This window comes from Halyomorpha halys, unplaced genomic scaffold (assembly GCF_000696795.3).
Source record: "Halyomorpha halys isolate HHAL.00 unplaced genomic scaffold, Hhal_1.1 Scaffold149.1, whole genome shotgun sequence".
In the NCBI taxonomy this organism is placed as follows: Eukaryota; Metazoa; Arthropoda; class Insecta; order Hemiptera; family Pentatomidae; genus Halyomorpha; species Halyomorpha halys.
Window position 1 is genome coordinate 1,268,213 of NW_027108625.1, and position 21,340 is coordinate 1,289,552.

At 30.5% G+C, this 21,340-nt stretch overlaps 2 protein-coding genes across 6 annotated transcripts in view; one reads left to right on the forward strand and one right to left on the reverse strand.

The window, feature by feature from the left end:
* The window catches only part of LOC106678614 (uncharacterized), a 40,143-nt gene that overhangs the window by 1,709 nt on the left and 17,094 nt on the right, over nt 1–21,340 (reverse strand). Inside the window, exon 1 of one of the 3 annotated variants that reach the window (XM_014417214.2) lies at nt 4,506–4,639. The exons of the other annotated variants lie outside the window; for them this stretch is intronic. The gene's annotated coding sequence lies outside the window, so the exon portion shown is untranslated. Of the gene's footprint in view, nt 1–4,505; nt 4,640–21,340 lie in introns of those variants that run through there. 3 annotated transcript variants of the gene reach the window in all.
* LOC106678609 (uncharacterized) overlaps nt 6,153–21,340 on the forward strand; it is a 131,606-nt gene continuing 116,418 nt past the window's right edge. For 2 of the 3 annotated variants that reach the window (XM_014417209.2, XM_067046924.1), the window contains exon 1: nt 6,174–6,254. The gene's annotated coding sequence lies outside the window, so the exon portion shown is untranslated. Of the gene's footprint in view, nt 6,255–21,340 lie in introns of all 3 variants that reach the window. The other variant, XM_067046925.1, reaches the window with a different exon arrangement.

Genomic DNA, 21,340 nt, shown 5'->3' on the forward strand with positions numbered 1-21,340 from the left:
ATATAATTTTTATAAATGAAAATAGTTGTACTTTTTTTTAAAATATTTAATTAAAATTAATGTAACTTAATGAATATTTATTTGCAATTGATAAACAAAACAGATTTTTATTTAATTTTTTTCTTAATGTATTGGTATTTACATAAAAATATATAAATTAAATTTGATGTTAGATTTTAATGTTTTGTTAAGTTTTGTTGTAAAGAAACCAACCATTGGTACCACTCTTATAACAAAGATGCCCTTGAGACTTTCTAAATTAGAAAGGTCTCCAGAGCATCTAGGAGGATTAACAGGATTGGAAGAGAAGGGAAGGCTAGAAACATGTGGGTTTGGGTGGTTAGGGAGTTTATAATGAAATGATTTATATCTGAAGAAGATTTTATCGTTTACATATGGAACATTAAGGTCTTTATGGATGATTTTATTTTTGACAAAACAAGGAGTATTGGATGTAATGTATGTAATGATTGGATACGAGAGGAACTCAAAGGTTTAGTGGAGTCCCACAGCTCAACACTGTATGTCCAGATAGACCTTATTATAGTCATGTAAATCAGTCTTTTGTAATGGATTAGAAGTTTAGACCATTTGACCAATAAATGTTGTAATGTTCGTAATCAACTGGCAGTTTCATGTCTCTTCAGTCTTATGTGAGCATTCAAAGGCAGTTTTTTGTTCAGATCCAAGGTAACGGATCTACTCGACTGGAGTAAGAGAAAGATTATTAAAGAATACTGAGTGGCAGTCTGTAAGTTTTCAACAAAGCGTAAAGGTGTTTTTATGAGATGTTTTAATAAAATAATAAGGAATAAAAAAAAGGTTAAAATATAAATATTTTAGTAATATAAAATTATTGTTTGTATAATATAAATATGCTCATGATTTGACTTTTCAATCACATAAAGATCAATTTTTAGAATTCTAAAACTTCTTTGTGGCTTAGAAAGTAATAAAAATATTTAAAAAATATTATGCTATAAACTTCTAACGGAATGTTGTATTTGTTGTTTATATAAATTTGAACAAATTATATTTTTATACTGTTGTGTGTAACGAAATTTTGACATACTAATACCTCACAAGTAAGACTGAAGTAAGAGCATTTCTATAGCCACGGACCACTATTTTGTATCATTTTTACAGTTTGTATGTAGAATATGGACCCCAAAAGATCCCGAAAGGAAAAAAAAGCTATCTATGCCTCTTCTATACTATCTGTTCTCTCTAGTTCTAATTAAAGATGGACATGATTATTGCATAATTAGATATGTTGTTTAAGTAAGGCGCCCCCTCACTCCTGAAAGGAAGTGCATGATGCCATCTAGTGACAAGGATATGCAGTAAGAAGCCTGGGGAGCCATCTTGATCCCCAAACATAGGGGTCAGTACCAGATAATAAGCCGTCGTGGCCGGTACCAGTAAAGCAGCCACCCTGACCAGTACCAGAGAAGAAGAGTTCAGAACTCTTCAATAAGGTCTCTGCTCATAATAATGAGAGAGTAAATCCTTCGATTCAGGCGAAGGAGGCGACGGCGGCAGGAGGATGAGCAGAGAGAACCCCACTTCCATATTCACATTCAAATTAGAACCAACTTCAAGCTCCACATAGAATCCAACAAGTAAAATGTAATATTTCCATCAATTAATGTAATAACACTAACCAACTAACACATTGTCACTATTTGTTCAAACCATTCAGAATAGAGGTATTTTATTTTAAAGTCTATGATATCAAGTCATTTAAATACAGTCCACTCCATCAATACCAGTAAATTATCATTATTACCATTATTAATTTGAACCAGCTTATCAGTATAATAATTAATTTGGGTAATATCCCCCAATTTTGACTCCGGGGAATACCTAAATTAAACATATGTAAAGAATTAAACAAGTCAGCAAATCAAATATGTAAATTAGTTGTATTTGCATGTTGTTGTTTTTTTTAAATTTAAATTTCCATTGTTCGAAAAACTTGTAACCAATTGAAATTGGCATAAAATTTGAATATAATATCCTAAATTAACGGTTAAATAATTGCTTTGAACGATTCATCTTTGAGATTCCCAGGGACGCCTCTGTCACCCGATTTTATGAATAGTTGAAGTGGCTTTACCCCTTCTTCCGTCGTAAATATTTCCTTGCTTTCTTCCTTTATCAAGTTATCCAATCCCACCGTCGATCGTACATCTCTGATATCCTTTAATTTAAATCCTCAGTGCATTCCCGCAATACCCGCTCGGGCCTTCAGACATATATGTAACTGCCCACCGAACCGCAGTCTTTGGTAGATCTTTCCTAATTCTATTCCCTCCTTTATTCGTGTAGTTCTAATACCCTTTCAATCTTCAAATCCCGTATCGTCGACTACCTTCTGTCTATCCATTTCCGGAAGAATAACAATTGAAAGTTTCACAAAAGCTTTTTATATTTTGTCTTAGATTTTCGTTTATAATTGTAAATATGTACATTAGCAGAAATTATATCTTTTTATTTATTATTTTTTAGTTTAAAATTGTATTTGATTTTTTATCTTTTTTTTTATTTACTATTAGAAGTCATCTTACGTTTTATGATATGACAAGTGGTTTTATTTTATTTGTTCTATCATTATTTTATATATTCTATTAATTATTGTTGTTTATTTGTATCTTTTTAAATTCGTTGTATTATTTATTTTAGGACATCTTGAAATCTAATCTCTATTTTGTAATTTACTGTAAAGCTCTAAAGCCTAATTTTGACGCCCGTATATTATTCTAAAGGTATCAATCCTAGAATAAATAAAGATTATTATTATTAAATTAATTTTTGTAACATTTATCGAAATGAAGACGAATAACCTTCAAATAGTTAATTTTCATTTATATTCGTTATTAAACATCTTGGATTTATAATTTAACAATTTAATATTTGTGAGTAAATCTACGGTCACAACAAGTATATTATAAAAGAATTTAAGTCAATGCATATGACGACAAACTGACTGCATACGATGCATTATCCTATTAGAAACTATTTATTCCTGTTTCATAGATGATATAGCGATGAAAAACTTCCTAATGAAGAGATATAGTCTAGCATTTAAAGTAGTTTAGGTGTGTATTATTCGAATGCATTTATTGTATCAGAAATTTTAAAAAAGTAGTAAATAAAAGAATATCTCTTGTATCCAATGCCACGATATTCTATATCACTAATTCTAATACAAATACTCTATTCAGTATATTTACTAATATTAGACAAATTTTTTGTTTTATTTATTTTGGTTTAGATTGTGGAAAAGTTAATTATATTTCAAATAAGACAATATAATATTTTTGAATATGTATAATTGTGGAATTATAAAATAAATTGAAAAAGCGTAAAATACTTTTAAATAGAGATAAAATGGAATAAAATGTAGATATAAATCGAGACCATTGTTTTAAAAATCTCAAAATAGAAATACGAATTTAAATTTACAAAAAATATCGATTTTCCGTTATATTGGACTTTGATATTCTTTCATTTTTATTGTAAAGTAAATATCTAAATGCTAAAGATTAAAAGATATTTAACATATTTTTTTTAAATATTTATTTATTGTTATTTACAACTGTAGATTATAATACATTTAGTAAATCTGATCTAAGTTAAATTGAAGTGTTACAGGCGTGTAGAGAAACTACCCATTGGCAGCACTCTAATAATTTAATAATTTTAAATAATTTAACAAATTAGTATCAATATTCCGATCAACTCTCATTATTTATATTTAAATTGATTCATTGCCTTTATTTAAATCAACAAAAATATTTGTATTTCAATTTTTACTATATATATTGAAATAAAGAATGCTAAATATTGTAATATTTTATTTTATTCTTCACTCTATTTTTATTGTTTTATATAAATTACTATATTTGTATGTGCATTATTTGGATATATAAAATATATAATGTATGTTTAGAGAAGCAATATCTTTGTTAATATTATTCCTAAACATTCTGAGAATCTTTACTTTACTTATAACAACATTGTGTCCAAAACCAGACGGATAGACAGAAAGATGCAAAAGAGCTACTAGAAAGCAGTAGCCCAAGGCGGCTAAAGACAGACAAGGTTAGTAGAGCCAATCGAAAAAAAAAATTATTTTAATTAATGTTTTTCAGATTTGCGAATTGCGGTCATTTATTCATTGGGAATTATATTATATTTTGAACTAAATGAGTAATTAATTTTTCAAATGGCGTATATTAGGTTAATATTTTAGTTATTATCGTTTGTTTACTTATGAACAATTGATCGAATATACATTATTCTAGATTAACCTGCAATATGACTGAAGTAATTAATAGAGTTGATGGACTAAAATAGAGAAAAAAATTAAGCAGTTTAACAAGTAGACTTAATACAATATTAGAAAAACATATTGCTTTAAAGACTACATTATTCTGATGCTATGTATGATACAATTATCTTTAAAATGTGACAATTAGGAGAAACTTATTGAATCTTACCAGGTGAATGAGAACTGCGAGCTAACCTGCTCAACACTGATTATTTTTCAAACTTGGCGCAATCTCACGAACACTAGTTGTATGAAAACACTTGTACCAACAGCAAAGATAAAAGATAAGCAAGCAAAAGCGTGTTTGTTTATCATTTGGAATGGTAATTAACTGTTTTATTATTAGAATGTATTGAAGTGAAAAACAAAATATTTCATTATTAATGATGTTTGATAATCCTCATTACGGTGTATTATAACTAGAATATGGGGTTAAAAGCTTTAAACTCTGATTAGACATTCATATCCTGAGAATTTATAATTTTTTATGAAGACACAAATCAAGCCAATTACTTCTGACTCTTCAACCTGCTCGGTCTATAATGCCTCTGAACTTTATCATTTAGGTCATCTTTTTATATATTATCTATTTTATACATATCATAAAAAGGTATCTTATTATCATTATTTTTATATTCATACTTGCTTCTGGTTGAAGACAACCATCTCATTTGCTATTATACATAAAAGCATTTCGACTGAATGAAGGCATAACCCGTTCCAATAATCCATTTGGGAAAGCCATCACACTACCATCATTGTACTCAGCACATAACCTTAAAATGGCACAAGGCAACCTAAGGAATTATAAATCTACAGGTATACATATAACTACCTCCTTTTATGTATATATTAATTTGAAAAAAAAAAAGAAGTGAGGCATGAAGGAGTCTACAGATTTGAAGGCAGGTTTTGATTTTGTTCACTATATGTAAAATGGATTATTTAGTCCATTTCAGAAAAAAAAATTAATAAATATTAAATATAAGGAAAGAATGAATGCTTGGATAAAATAAAAAAAAAATAATTATCAGGTGAAAATAAAAAAAATATATTAATTTTCTGGACCAAATCAATAAATAACAATTATCTGAACAAAACCAATAAAAAAAAAGGTAAAATATCAATTTGTATTACAAGTAATAATATAATAAAAATAACCAAATATGTAATAAGAAATCAAATTAAATTTTAAAGAGTTGTGTTTAACCAGCTATCGATTATTTTAATGGGATTATCCTTTCGCAACAAAAACCTAATGTTCAGCCTTCTTTCACTACAAGATTTAAATAATGTTATTTTAGAGCCTAGTATTGTTTTGTTAAGTAAATATAATATTTAACAAATATTGATATAGCTTAATAACTTAAAAACAAATCACCAATAGGAAATCATATTGTTGGACTAAATTGGGAGAGATCTTATTGTAAAACAATAAATTGAATAGAAGAGAACATTGATACGTAAATATTTTATTCATATTCAAGCTCGTACGTTAATTGATCTACATACTAAATAAATTTAAATTGTTGATGTAATCAATTTAAATAAGGAAGATAATGATAACAGCAGCTAACATAAAATTAAAAAAAAACGTAGCAAAATTGCAAAAAAAAAAAATAATCCCTATATTATTCTGGATATGAGTATTTGTTGAGAGTATATAAAAACGAGGAGGCGAAAATGTCAATAGATTGTTGGTGTTTTTTTTATTTTTTATTATTTCGTAACTGAAACACACACATACTACCACATAACACACGTCTCTTCTCTCATTGTATTTCCTTCATCTATTCCCCCTCTACTCATTCATACAGCTTTGTGTCTAGTAGTTTTATTGCGCTGTAGTATTGGCACTAAAAACACTACACTACACTAGCTCCTTCGTGCCTTCGAAATCGTACATACCTCACAATCAGTAAGTAAAATAATTATAAACTTTATATTCATTTACAATGATTTTTTTTTTCAAATTGATTTATTGTAGAAGTAGACCACATTACTTTAAGGTTAAAATTATTTGTCTATTATACCACATATTACGTTTTCCGTTAGTAAACCTAATAAAAAACATTTGTTTTCAATAATAAACAGTAGTACTATTCATGTGCTTGATATTAGGGTTGGAGATAGTTCGATAGTTATGACCATCGAAAGTTTTGATATCGACTGATCGCTTCAATCGATTAAAATTTTATGGTTTCTTATCTAATTTTCTTATTTAATTTTGTTAAGATTTAGTTTTATAACTATTTTATTTATTATCTGTCCTGATGTTCAGGTGTTAACTAAATCAGTTTTTTTAGTAAGAATGATAAAAGTTTTGCAGGCAGATACAAGGGACGAACTCTTCTTTCAGTTTCGAAATTAAAAAGTCACAAGCCTTTCCCACTTTTGACCTTGCCTTTATTGCCTCATCAATTTTATTTTATTTTTTAGTTACTGTAGCCTATTTATAATATAGGAATAACAAGAAGTAATGTAAGAGGATAAAAAAATTCATTTCCGCTACAACCCAAGATAGATCAGATCAGTTCGTTTAAGGAAGTACTGTTTCTTGAACAACGGTTATGTAAGGTTATTTACTCGTGGTAACGCTAAACTGTTAGGTTTAGCCCCAATTAAGGGTACCCTCTTTATAGAGACTGAATGGTCTAAGTCTCCGGAACCTAAAGGATCAACTCACGGCTAGTAATAGAAAAAAATAATTATTAGAAACAGCCAGAATCGAACCCGGAGTCAAAAGTTAATAACACAGCTCCTTACTCACTAAGCTAACTCCCACAATATTGGAGTATAAACCGTGTGAATATATAGGAATTTTTAAAAAAGTGAAAACTTATCAAGTCTATAGTATGTGGTAAATAATAAAAATTTAAAATTAACATAAAAATTTTGGGGCAGTAAACAGTACAGAATGTATGATAGATTTCAAAAAGTAAATGTGCAATAAAAATGATTCAAAATGAACTTCTATGTAATCTAATTTTCAAATATTTTTTATGGGGGGCCCTTTTCACCCCAAATTGGGATTGGGGTGCGCCGCATGGTTCAATTTCCGGTGTATTGTCAGTAGTCTACAAGCCTCTATGGGTTTCGAACCACTGTGATAGAGGCTCTTTTGAAGTTCTTTTGCCACAATAAACAGGTTATTAGATGTGGAATTTCACTTTACTATAAATAAAAATCCACCAGACAATAGAACCAAACATAACTATTAATTTAAGATAAGATTTTATGAAGAATTTATGTTAAACATTTATTTTAAAACAATGGGTGAGCAGAAATAAGTTTTTAAAACATTATCCTTAACGAAAATCCTCTTTTTTTTTCCAAAATGTCATAAAATCCTTCATCCATTCATGTGTTTTATTTATGTATGATAAATTGTGAATGAACACTAAAAAACGCCAACTCATAATTATTAACAATCACACTGGCATTCCTCAGAATAATATAGAAATTGTAAAAGAAATAGCAGTTAGGAAAATGGAAATTTAGTTGAACTTTCATTTTTTGGTAGAACATCATTCGATCGTATGCAATTAATTGTAGGAACATTTAATGTATGCTTATTAAATGGAAAAAAAACTCTTGTAGCCTCGGATACATAAAGTAAATAAAATACAATCAACAACATTTATCCAAGTTTGTTTGTTTGGTTGTTTAGTGGCGCCAAACTTCATTGGTCATCAACGCCATTTATATTTTATTTAATTTTGCTAATACTCATTAAATTTTATTTATTTTTTAATTTGGTTATTTTATTTTATTATTATTATTATTATTTTTTCCTTCCGATCAAGTTATATTTTCGTCAGTAAATTTTGTGATTTCAAAAACTGAAACACCAATTCTATTGCCTTATCATCGTCTCCAAAGGTTTTTGAGATATCTTGACTTAGTCCCAAGCTATTGAGGTGTGGTGTAAAATATGGGCATCCTTGGAAAACATGGCTTATTGTTAAATTGTTATTGCAATAGTGGCAGTTCGGAGGTGTTTCTTTTTATATAAGATAGGAGTGGGTGAGCCTCGTGTGACCTATTCTCAGCCTAGTCAGTACAATCTCCTCTCTACGGCATTGGCGACTTGAGGTACCCCAGGGCTTGAAATCCTTTTTAATGATTTTCAATTTACTCATTGGGCTTTTGTTCCACAAATATATCCATTTATCTTTGACTTCTTTTACAAGAGGACTGCATATCTCTGACGGAGTTAAAATTGCTTTACCCCGTCCCGAAAGCGCGAGTGCTTCTCTTGCGGCGTGGTCGGCCATGCTGACATTTATGCAAGTATTTTAATCTGAAAACAAACTTAGGAACTTTTTCTGTCATATAAATTCAAATTATTTATCATATTGGTCTTTTGATTAAAAAAATATTAAAATTACTTTGGCCATGAATTTTCAAGTATACAAAAGATGGTGGTTATTAAAGTGGTCCGGGGACTTTCATTGGGTACCTCCACATACATTATTAATAGTCGCCAATTTAAAAAAAAAAATTATTATAATTTTTTTGGGGGGGTCTTACAATCATCTCGCTAGTAATATTGATCTGATATATCAATATAAACTCAATCTTCGTGAGCCTGTTTGCATTTCTACTATTGGCTCCAGCACTCTTAAAATATTCCTCCACATATGATGCATTCGGTTTCTTGATGTTCTAGGAAAAGACAATATTTTAAACAATCTTCTAGTTCATTTTTTCCAAATTTATTTTATACAACGAATATGTTATAATCTCAAATGTATAATTGATTATTCTATATAATGACCTCCAAAAAAAATTTACAGGATACACGAAAATGTATTGACAAGATTAAAACGCACAATAGCTCGGCGTTAACTATGTAACTAAATTACATTTGCTTACACATTATGAGGGAGCATTCAACACAAATTAGTTGCCATATAATTTCTATGTTCAAGGCTAACCGAACATTCCTATTTTTTTTATTGATTTTTTACATAGTAATATAAACGACTTTATTTCAGAAATACATTAAATAATGTATACAGTTTCTTAATACATTAACAATAATTGGTTTTTATATGATTTTTTATTAAAATAAACAATTTAATTTCTATCCATTTTAGCCTCACACAAATTTTATTTTTCTTACAAGTTCGACATTTCGGCCAATTCGGCCATCTTCAGGGACAATCTTAATACAATTTTGGAACTAAATGATTTAAAAACTCAACTTCATGCAGGCTATTCTGCCCAGCTCAAAACAACAATTTCTATGAAACATTAAACCATTAGGTAAACATATTTTTTTGTTAATAAGTATATCCTGCATTATGTCTAATTACCTAATTAGTCTGTTTTCACATTAAAAACAAAATTTTAAATTCATTTATCACACATTAATGAATTGCTTGAACTGAGTTGAGGAAGGTTACAAGCATTGTTGTGATAAAGTTTTAACAAATAGTGACTGTGATAAATGAATAGTAAATTTTGTTTTTAATGTGAAAATGGACTAATTAGGTAATTAGACATAATGCAGGATATACTTATTAACAAAAAATATGTTTACCTAATGGTTTAATGTTTTATAGAAATTGTTGTTTTGACCTGGGCAGAATAGCCTGCATGAAGTTGAGTTTTTAAATCATTTAGTTCCAAAATTGTATTAAGATGTCCCTGAGGATGGCCAGATTGGCCGAAACGTCGGACTTGTAAGAAGAATAAAAGGTTTTGAGACTAAAACGGATAGATATTAAATTATTTATTTTAACAAAATCAACCAGTCTCAAGAAAGTGTTTGAGATTAAAAATGCTTTTTTTAATGATTATATTGTTCATTTTTTGGTAGTTAATCAACACTTATTGTTAGTAGTAATATTTATTTTAGGAGTAAACAAAATTGAATTATATTATTAGTAACACGGAATTAAAATTTTTAAAAGATTAATAATAATAATTTATTCTCTATAGTTAGTATGTAAGATTAATTGACATTATGTTACAAAAATGTTGAGCTAAAAATCATCTATATAGACCAATAACAAACAATATACCCAACTGTGTTATCTATATTGGTCCGAGTAAAATAGAAAAAAACCAAAACGTGACTACATATTTAACACTATAAAAGAAATAAAAACCAAACATAGCTAAGATAAGTATCCCGCTCTATGCATAAAGTTTTGTGTTACATAAATAAAAGGAAGTTTAAGATCCATCGTGAGGAGACAGACAGAAATTCATACAGCTCATTTTGGTTAATATTGCATAGTTTCGGCATGTATCGGATTCGGGTTTCTTGACTAGCGGGACAGTTTGTAAAAAAATGGAAAAAATTATTCAATGCCTTTCCATCGCATATTTTAAGATTAGTTCGGTATATTTTTTAATTAGTACGATATACAGGGTGTTTCAAAGTTAAGTTTCCTACCTGAAACTATGAATCAGGAATTTTTAAGAAATAAAAAAAGTCTTGTTTAGCAGATATTCGTGCCTAAAGGTTTTCATCGTTAATTATTTAGGTTACAATAAACAAATAAATATGTGTTCCTACTACTTTATGAATGAAATGTAAACATCAACATATAATTCTAATATTTATATCTTATTAATAAAGTAGTTGGAACTATTAACTTATTTATCGTAACCAAAATAATTCATTACATTGAGAATCTTTATGCGTGAATATCTCCTAAATAAAACGTTAACGAAAATACAGTCCTGTGAAAAAATACAAACTTAATTCATAAAATGAGAGTATTTAGAAAATTTAAAAACAAGTTTTATTGACAATGAAAGAAACCCACTACCGAAACGTAATAACTAGTGTTTGATATTTCTACGGAACAAGCCCGGACCAATCATACCCCGGCTTGTAGTGATCAAAGGCCATTTAAAGCTTCTTGTCAATCTAATAACATAAAAACAAGTGTAAAAACATTATTGTACCATGATTTTACTTTTTCATGGAGGAGCTCGGGGTCGATGTCCAGGACGTGGCTAGGTTAACAGAAAATATAATACTTATCTCCCTAGGAATCATACACCACCACATGCATGGAAATTATTGAGTATGGGAGTTTATCCAGAAGTGGGATGGCTTGCATTCATAGCATATCTTATTTGTTGTTTTAGTTATTATTTTTTATTATTTTAAATATTTGTTATATAGGGGGATTTGTTGATCAAATGAAATAGGGGTTGTGAAATAAAAGGGAAAGAAAAAAAAAAGAAATAAATTGAAAAACTTGTAGTTAGTTTGTAGACTGATATTAATTGTAAAAGAAAAGTAAAAGAAAACTGTGGAAGAAAAAAAATGTTATCTATCTATTATATTATATCATGTAAAAATATATAACTTATATTTGTCCAGTCATGGGTTGATCAGTATGCTGTGTAATGTAGCAACCCGATGTATTTGGGCATCATGAATAAAGTATTTCTTTCTCTTCTCTTATAAATAATTTTTATTTTTCCAGAGAACTGTACCTTCATAAAGTTTTATTGTTTTTTTTTTTTTTAAATACTCAATTCATATTTTTAATCAGGCACATGAAATACTCTGATTATTTAGTAAGTATAGGTACTACAGTAATATGTTTTTTTAAATATTAATAACAATGTTCAATATCCAATTTGAATAAAAAAAAAATATCATGTCTGTTTCAGCCACCTGACAGATAGTAATATAAATGCCTGAACAGATTTTCGAACATTCTTTTCATATTTCAATCTTTTTGGAATAGGAATATTAAAAATTTTCGAAAACGGACCCTGCCTTTAGCCAAGTCCTAGGACAAAGCCAGCGGGGTAAAGTCCTTGATTAGAGAGGGGGCTACTTAGCAAACCAAATAATGCAAGGGCTGGATCAAAGGAGTCGAAGCTCCTGGTATTTGGGTCACGTTGTGGCAAACTGTAACTTCTCTTCTGCCCTCCCGCTCCTAATAAATTTTATTTCCTCGGAGTGATATCCTGTGAATAGCAATATGTCCTGCAGGATCCAGGACACACTACAAGCCGGGTCTGATTGGTCACGGCTAGTTCCGGAGAAATGTCTAATACAAGTTATTAGGTTTCGGTGGAAGGTTTCCTTCATTGCCAATCAAACATTTTTTAGTGTTTTAATTTGAAAATTCTTCCTCATATGGAGGGACTATATCATTATAAAAAAATTAAAGACAATTTTTATATATATATTTTTTTAATAATTTATTTATTGTTATTTACAACTGTATACATATATATACAACAAGTAAATTTGATGGAGGTGACATAGTGACATGATACAAACATGTGGATAATCTACACACTGATCGAACTCCAATAACATTTCTAGAGGAGAAGATCTTGAAACCATCTTCTTTTCAGACGCCTAGGAGGATTATTAGGTAACGAAGGAGAAGCCAGGTGAGAAAGAAGTAGATTTGGGTGGTTGAGAAATTTATCATGGAAGCAATAGGATCTGGTTTTGGCCAAATCGGCTACATATGGAACATTGAGGTCCTGATGGATGACTTGATTTGTGACAAAGTAAGGAGCATTAAGGATTTAACGAAGGATTTTGGACTGTAAGGATTGGATTCGGGAGAAATTTGATGGTTTAGTGGAGCCCCAAAGCTCAACTCCGTTTTATAGGGGGTATAGTTTTCTATCCCTTCTTGGTTAGAAAATGTTCGTTTCCTCCAAATTAACCCCCCGCACATGGCATAAACATCGATCATATATGCCCAATTTGTCAGTACGTCGTACTTGCCTGTACCGCCTATGAAGCATTGAGAGCCAAGATGATGAGGGAAACAGGACTCTGTTCTGACTGAGAGCGATCTTCCTGAGCTGATGAAAGAATACTACCCGCAATACAAGACCTTCGTGTATGGGTGGAAGGAGGCTGTGGGCTCTACTCACTTCTCCCTGGGTAGGAGAGAATAAGCTACACCAGCAAGGCCTTAGTAGAATTATTTTGTAGCAAGAGGAAGCTGCGTGTACAGCTATGTAATGTTTGTCATATGCAGCAATGAGTTGTACCCACTGCTGCGAACACCCGTATTGTCTAATAGGCAGGATAGGGTTATAAATAATTAATAAATAAATAATAACCTGAAAGTCAGAAATAACAAGGAGAGTTAAAAAAAAAAAGATATAGTTAAAGGGGAAACGTATTTGAAAATGGCAAATATCGTATTGAATTTCAGTGAAGAATATGATGGGATAAATTCTTTATTTATACGTGAACCATTTTTTTTAAATTTATAATTTATTTATTTTACCCTTTATTTATCTACTCTTTTAACGCAATCTTGCACCAGGGCTCATTTCATACGAAGGAATTTTATTGCTGAGAAATCCCTGAGATAGTTTAAAATTATGAACAATTCAGATGCGTTCTGCTTGTTCCTAGACTCATTGAGGTCGGAAAGATAATATTTAGCAGAAGGACCTCCACCGCCTTCCTCTCCTGGAAGTGCTGAGGCAATGAGTCCTTTTGTTTCAGGCTAGAAGCAGAGAGCCGAGATTTGTAGATAGCCCACACTCACTAGCTGAGTAGCTGATCATCCTTCCCGATAGCTGCTCTAAGTCTACAATATTATTACCTCAGCTCATGGTTAGATGCTAAATATCAAATACATAGGTATGTATAAAGCGCCTGTCAAGTTCACTAAGTCCAGGATATTCCCATTTTTCTCCTTATCTTTATCATATTTTTTATTCCATACCAGTCTGCCCAGGTGGGCTTTACATGGTTAATATTACAGTTACATTTTTGTTTGTTTAACAAATGATTATGGCTCCCTCCCCCGTGTGTAGTCTTGTGCAAAAGGCAGCCCTAACTGTTTACAACGCAATCTATATTGAACAATTGTAAATAATAACGATGAACTATAATATATATAATAAAATAAATAGATAAAAATAATAATTCATAAGATGAGAGAAAAAAAAAGAAAAAGAAGTATTAACAACAAATGACATCTATAGGTATAATAAAATAAATAACTGACTTCTAATGGGAAAAAAACCTTAATGTGAGAAAAAGATAAATAAAATAAACAAATAAAATAGTAGTAATAACAATAATAGAACTATAATTTATAATAGGATGTCCTGCAGCAAGCTGGTCTTCAGTCTTCGGGATGAGGTTGGATTTCCCAAGTTGTAAGTTACTGCACCTTTTAACTGCTGGTAACTGGGAGTGGAATTTTATGAACCGTTTTTGATGAAGTCGTTTATTGATTTCATTGGATATTTCTTACAAACCTAGGGATATCCACTTCCAGCAAATTCTAGGACCTCATTACAAAATTATTACAATTTTTCCTTTTATTATAGGATGCTGTTCCCCAAACTTTAGAGCCGTAAATCAGTATTGTCCATGATGTTGTTTTGTAATAGAATATTTATTGTTTTGTATATAGAATCTTTAATTCCACTAAAATGCTTAGTTTTCTTGTCAGTGAGGTTATGATTAATAATAATAAGAAGAAATGAGTGAATTTTTGTCTATAATGAGGCATAACTTTTATTAGGTTGTTTGTTTCCTCTTACATTTGTTTAATTAGATTCAGCATAAAACTGCGTTTGACTAAATCGTCGACTTTTGTCCCTTTCCTGAATTTATAACTGAATAAAATAAAAATATAGTAATCTCGTACATGAACTAAATGTAATTTGAGTTTTATTACAATGGCGTAATGTGACATAGTGGAGAATTTACAAGTTTTGGTACAACGCCGACAACATTTCTAGAGTAGAAAATTTCGAGAACATTCTCTTTTCAAAAAAATTAGGAGGATTATCATGAATTTATGAGGAAACGAAATTTGAAAAAAAGTGGGTTTGGGCGATTGTTGAGTTTATAAAGCTTGGATTAGTATTCTGGCCAAATCAGCAACATATAAAACATTAAGGTTATATGAACAATATTATTTCTGACAAATTAAGAAGCATTTAGGGTTTTATGAAGGATTTTGGATTATAATGATTGAAATTTGTAAAAAAGGATTGACCCCACAGGAATCCAATAGTTTTAGTTGAGCCCTAAAGCTCAATTCTATAATTACAAATATGCGTTATAAAAGTCACATGAATGAGTCTTTTGTAATCAATTGGAATTTTAGACCGTTTGTCAAGTAAGTGTTTTAATAGTGGGAATTGACGGGCTGTTTCCAGTCTAATCAATATCGAATTATGATTCCAAGTTAGTCACCAGTCCAGATATAGTCCTAGGTAGGAGATCTGTTTGACAGGTATAAGTGAAGTGCAATTAAAGGATAGGACAGTAGTTGTCCCTTTCCTCTCCTAAAAAATTCTTCGTCTATGGAAATTTTTATGAACTATTTTTTAATCTCCATTCTCATGATAAATGGAAACGATATAACAAAATTTCATTAACATATTACTTATTTTATTTTATTTCGTTGGTAGCTTTTTTTTTATAACCTGTACTAATATTTTTATCTAGACTTTTATCATGCCTTTTAGTTTAATTGTTATCTAATTCCCTGTACTGAGAGTTGGTTAGTGCTTTGTCCTAGAGATTAAAGATTATTTCGTTCATTTTAAATATTTATTCAGGTTTAATTTAGATTTGTGTACCATTCTCTTCAGCTGAGGCGATCCAGCCTACTGACACGAAGCTCCTGGACTGGATACGATTGACAGAGATTAGGACCAGTCAGGGGGAGGTCCCGTGGGGACGCAGCAATCACTCTGCCCCTCCCCCTCACCTGGGGGACCATTCCCCTGAGGATTCCCTTCAACGTGATTATTTAATAGGGACGCCCTACATACGGTGGTCGTGCATAAGGTCACCTGGGACATATCCGATGCGGCATCAAAGGCGAATCGAGAATTATTCACATGTCATCAGAACAGTCTCTCGTCTCTAGCTATTGACATTTCATAAGGAATTTAAGATGAGTGTAGCGGGCCAGACTATAGTCGCTGACAAAGGTACACGGCAACATTTCCATAACTTATCGATCAATGCCAATGCTATCAATAAGTATACAAAGTCTTAGAAAGCAATCCTGATAATGTTACACGCAAAGCTTGACAATTTCCCATCGGTGTACTATGTAGTACAAGAGCCAAAGAGGAGAAAAAAGGCAGTTAGCTCACACCAATTTTTGATTACTTTAATGAAAACTATGCTTAATCACTAGTCAAAATTGATGAGTCTGCCAGATATAGGTAGGGAGAATAAAAAATGGAGCCTGTTTCAAAGCGACAATAAAAATTAATTTTTCATTCGAATCTAATATCTTAAAAAATAGGAACAACACAAGAAAAGCTAAGAGAACGTCATTTAAAGAAGAGCAAATTTGGTAAAATATGAGCCCTAATAGAGTTATTTACGTTAAATAGTTTTCGAGATATAGTTTTAAAAAGCAACATTTCATAAAAATGTTGTATGAAACATACTGAAAGATCAGTAGTTAGTGAATTTATTTTGAAAAATCTATATCTCAAAAATCATTTGACGTACAGATGTTCAATAGCACTCAAAGTAAAGCTATCTAAATGACTTATAAAGTAGTTTATGATGTTTATCTTCGTAGGAGTAATAATTTACATGAAATTAGCTAAAATAAATCGACTTATAGTTGTTCGAACAGATTTTCATTTGCCATATTTATATTCATATGTGAATATCATAAAAACTACTACCCCTACGAAGATAAGTGTAATAAACTACTTTCTAGTAAATTAAATTTCCTTTATTTTGAGTGTTAGCAGACATATGTGCGTCTTATGGATCTTGAGATATATTTTTTTCAAAATTTCAACATTTTATACGACCAACTAGAAATTAACATTTTGTAAGTATATTTTGTCAAATTTCATAAAAACTACTACTCCTACAAAGATAAACATTACTAACTATTTTATAGTAAATTTAACTAGCTTTAATTTGAGTGTTAGCAGACATCTGTACGTCCAATAGTTTCTAAAATGAAGTTTTTCATAAATCAAATTTATTTATATTGTCGGAACAACTTTAAATCAATTTATTTTAGCAAATATCATGAAAACTACCAGTCCTATGAAGGTAAAAGTAATAAACTTCTGTATAGTCCATTAAACTAGCTTTAATTTGAGTGCTAATAGACATCTGTACGCCACATAGTTCCTGAGATATAGATTTCTCGACATAAATTAACTTACTACTAATCTTTCAGTAGATTTTTAAGGAATTTTGCTTTTTAAAAAGCTATATCTCGAACTAATGGACGTAAATAGCTCTTTTAGAGCTAATATTTCAGCAAATTTCCTCTTCTTTAAATAATGTTCTCTTAGATTTTCTATTATTGTTGGTACATTTTAAGATATAGAGCTCCGAATGAAAAATTTAGGTTTTGAAACAGCCGCCATTTTTTATTTCCCCTACCTATAATTGGCAGACTCATCAATTTTGACTATTAATTATCCATAGTTTTCATTATATGTGATCAAAAATTGGGGTGAGATAACTGCCTTTTTTTCCCGGCTCTTGTACTAATGGGGCCTATGATCTTAAAACTGGTTACAATATGAAATTTTCAAATCCAGGAAGTAAGTATAAACGAATTTTTACTAGCAGGATTAAGATATTTTCCTCAGTAAAATCTCGTTCGGTAATGTAATAAATTAATGATTCATCTTGGTTGAAAAAAATGATATAGGATATATCAATAAACTAATAAATTAATGACGCCTTTTATCATAGTCTCCTAATATAATTTATTATCACTTATGTCCTTCAAATTTCAATTTGAGATGCGGAAATGATTTAATGAGCCTTCTTTTTTCCTTTTTTTTTTCTTTTACTCCCCTTCCTGGATATTTCTGACATCCTGGAGAGGGATGAGAAGGAGAGGGAACCTTATGAAATAAAAGTTCAACAACCGGGCAGAAAGTGAACTGGAGCCGGTGACTAAAGTTACTAAGGTGTATTATTAACTAGTCATCATAATTGAAGTCTTATCATTATGAAATCCATTTTAGATTCTTGGCATGTCGATAAAAAAAACCCAAATTATGATCCAGGATCCTTATAAGAAATTTGATTAATTAATAATTCATTATTTTCATGTTTTGGCTACATATAGTTAAATATGTTTTTTAATTTTTAATTCATTGCAATAAATTTACAAATGCAATTCATTCATTAAAACCAATTTAAAAAAATCGATTTTTTTTTACAAAATAAAATCAACTTTCCAGTCATTGTCGTTTTTATATCCCGCTTTTATGACAATGATAATATATCGAATATGTACCCAATTAACCATACTAACTCCTTCAAGATGTCAGGAAACCTCCTGCACTGCACGAAACTAACCATGGTTGTATAACCACAAATAGTGAAGGCGTATCTACTTGTGTCCTTTATTTAACATCGTATTGCATTATTGTTTTTAATAATGAACGTTTGTAATTAAAAACAAGTACTCATATTTATTCTTTTAAGGGTTAATGTTTTAGGATTAGACATAACACACAGCATAGTGTCATTTACATTTGGAAAATCATGATTATTTATTTCATTTTAACAAGTTACATATTAAACACACATTACAGAATCTCTCTCTCTCTCTCTCTCTCTCTCTCTCTCTCTCTCTCTCTCTCTCTCACACACATTCGATTATGTGATGAGCGCAATTTAGGATTTTTTTAACCATCCGGAAGGCGCAACTCCGATCTAGAAATGAACTTAGTTTCATTAATTCTATCAGTTTTTAAAATTTTAAATCTATAATAAAAAGATGGATTAACCCCTCTCTTACATATATGAATTAAAAAGACATCTCAGCTTCATATCTAATATATAATGGCGTCCATCAGAAGGTTAAGTAAAGTATCAAATCGCAGAGATGCACTACTAACAGACGGTACGGGTAGGTCAACCTGAAAGCCAACACCTCTGGAGATCTGAGACGCGCGGAGAAGAGTTGGTAGGACGGCGGCATCCTGGATACTGTAATAGCTGCTCTCCGGTTGCCCTCTTGGACACCCGAACTAGGCGTCTGGTGTCCTGGATATCCGATTAATTCTGATTGGCTTCGCTGAAGCCTTGATTGGCCAATCAGGTAACAGCTTCAATTTAGGGATAATTACTACCAAAATCGATTCTTTTCAATATAGGGAAATATAAAAAAAAACACACGGTTAATATGAGAAAATGTCAGATGTATCATTTATTTCTCCACATCTTACTACTTGTGTACAAAGCAGCTAACAAGAATACAATGAAAATATCTTTGTATTAAATATTACACTCCTACACTGGAAAGGTTCAAAATAAATCTGGGGTTATATCTATTTTACTTAGTGATACGTACTTTCCATAAGATTTTAATTTTTACTTATTGATACATGGAATATGTTATGCTGAGGGAAAGTATTTTGATTAGGGAAACTTCGAATTTGAGTTTTTAACGGAAATACACGTTTTGAAGTTCCGTGAGGTCCAAATGACTAAGTCTCGTATAATAGTCTGTATTTGTGCCCGTTTGTCTTAATGTTATCTCAAAAACAAAAATTCGTCCGAAACTGAAAGTATATGTTTAAGGCGGGTATACACCTGGGGTGTGAGAGTGACTTTTTCGTTTTAATTAATGAAATTGCAATGTTTTAGAATTGATTTTTCACATTTTTTCGATTTTCTCCAAAACAGCTCAAGTGTTTATTTATTAAATTCAGTGAATCAATGAACAATTGTGCATACTTTAACAGGAACTACAGGTCAACAGGAAATAGTTCAACAGAGCTTAAATACCAAAGTTTCAAAAATATTTTTCATACTACTAAGTTTATTTAATTAATTAATTTAATTTAATTTTGTTTACGAAAAAAAAACTAGCCACTGCTCATTGTCAGTAATAATAATTAATGTAAAAATAAAAAAAATATTACACAATGTTATGTTTCACGAAAAGAGAAAAAATGAAAAACGGATACATCCAATTCGATCGGGAAGATTCTAGACCTTTCTTGATTTCTGGAAGGCTTCGTTATATATATTTTGTTAAACTCTTTTATTATTTAAAATTTATATTTGTTATCACTTCGAGAAACCCTATAATTATTTTCGCTTCCCCTGGTCTTTAGAAAAAAAAAATGTTTTAAATCTCTAAAACGAGCCCATTAATCTACACGAATTTGAAAACCCATGAAGGATTTTAAGTTAATAATAGTAAGATGCACGCACCACACCAGATTTTTTATTAACATAAACAGTAATATTTTTATTAGTTATATATAAAACACACACGTTTAAAAGTATTCCTCCGTCTTTCGGGTTCTCTTGTTCAAACAAATTTTTCTATATCATAGATATTCGTAGTAGCTCCCTGTTTCCATATCGATAAAAAATGCATATCATTCTTGATGTATATCAGTGATTTCCAAAGTGGGCGCTACCGCCCCCCTGCAGGACGCTGCAGCGATTCAGGGGCGGTGATTGTCAGTGGCGCAAGTTGTTACGGTCAACAACATTACTAGTGACGCAAAATAGAGCCGAGGATTACTAAATTGGTAGCAGGGCACCAGGTTCATCCTTCTCATTAAGATCATTTCGAATGGCTTAAATTTTTTCATATTACGTTCAATCCTGAGCTCAATAAATAGTTTCATAATTTCCAAGTGCAATTCTTCTAATTTACTCCTTTCTTTGTTATATTTTACAAAAAAGGCAGAAACATTAATACATATATTTCCTATAAATTGCTATTTTTTTTTTAAATTAAAGGGGGCGCAAAGTAATATTTGTCCTGGGAAGGGGGCTGTAGGACAAAAATGTTTGGGAACCAATGATCTATATCATCAAATTGAAACTTTTCGGTATAGGAGTGTGTTATAGAATACGAATAAATATAAAATAGACGGCAGTAATAACCATATAATTAGTATGAGAAAGGTTCTGAGAAAGATATAGCGACAACTGTACCTACTGGTCTATACTGTAAATACTACAGCGGCCGAAACCGACATTGTAATATATATAAATGTATTATTTGAAATTATAAATATTCCAATAGAATCTGA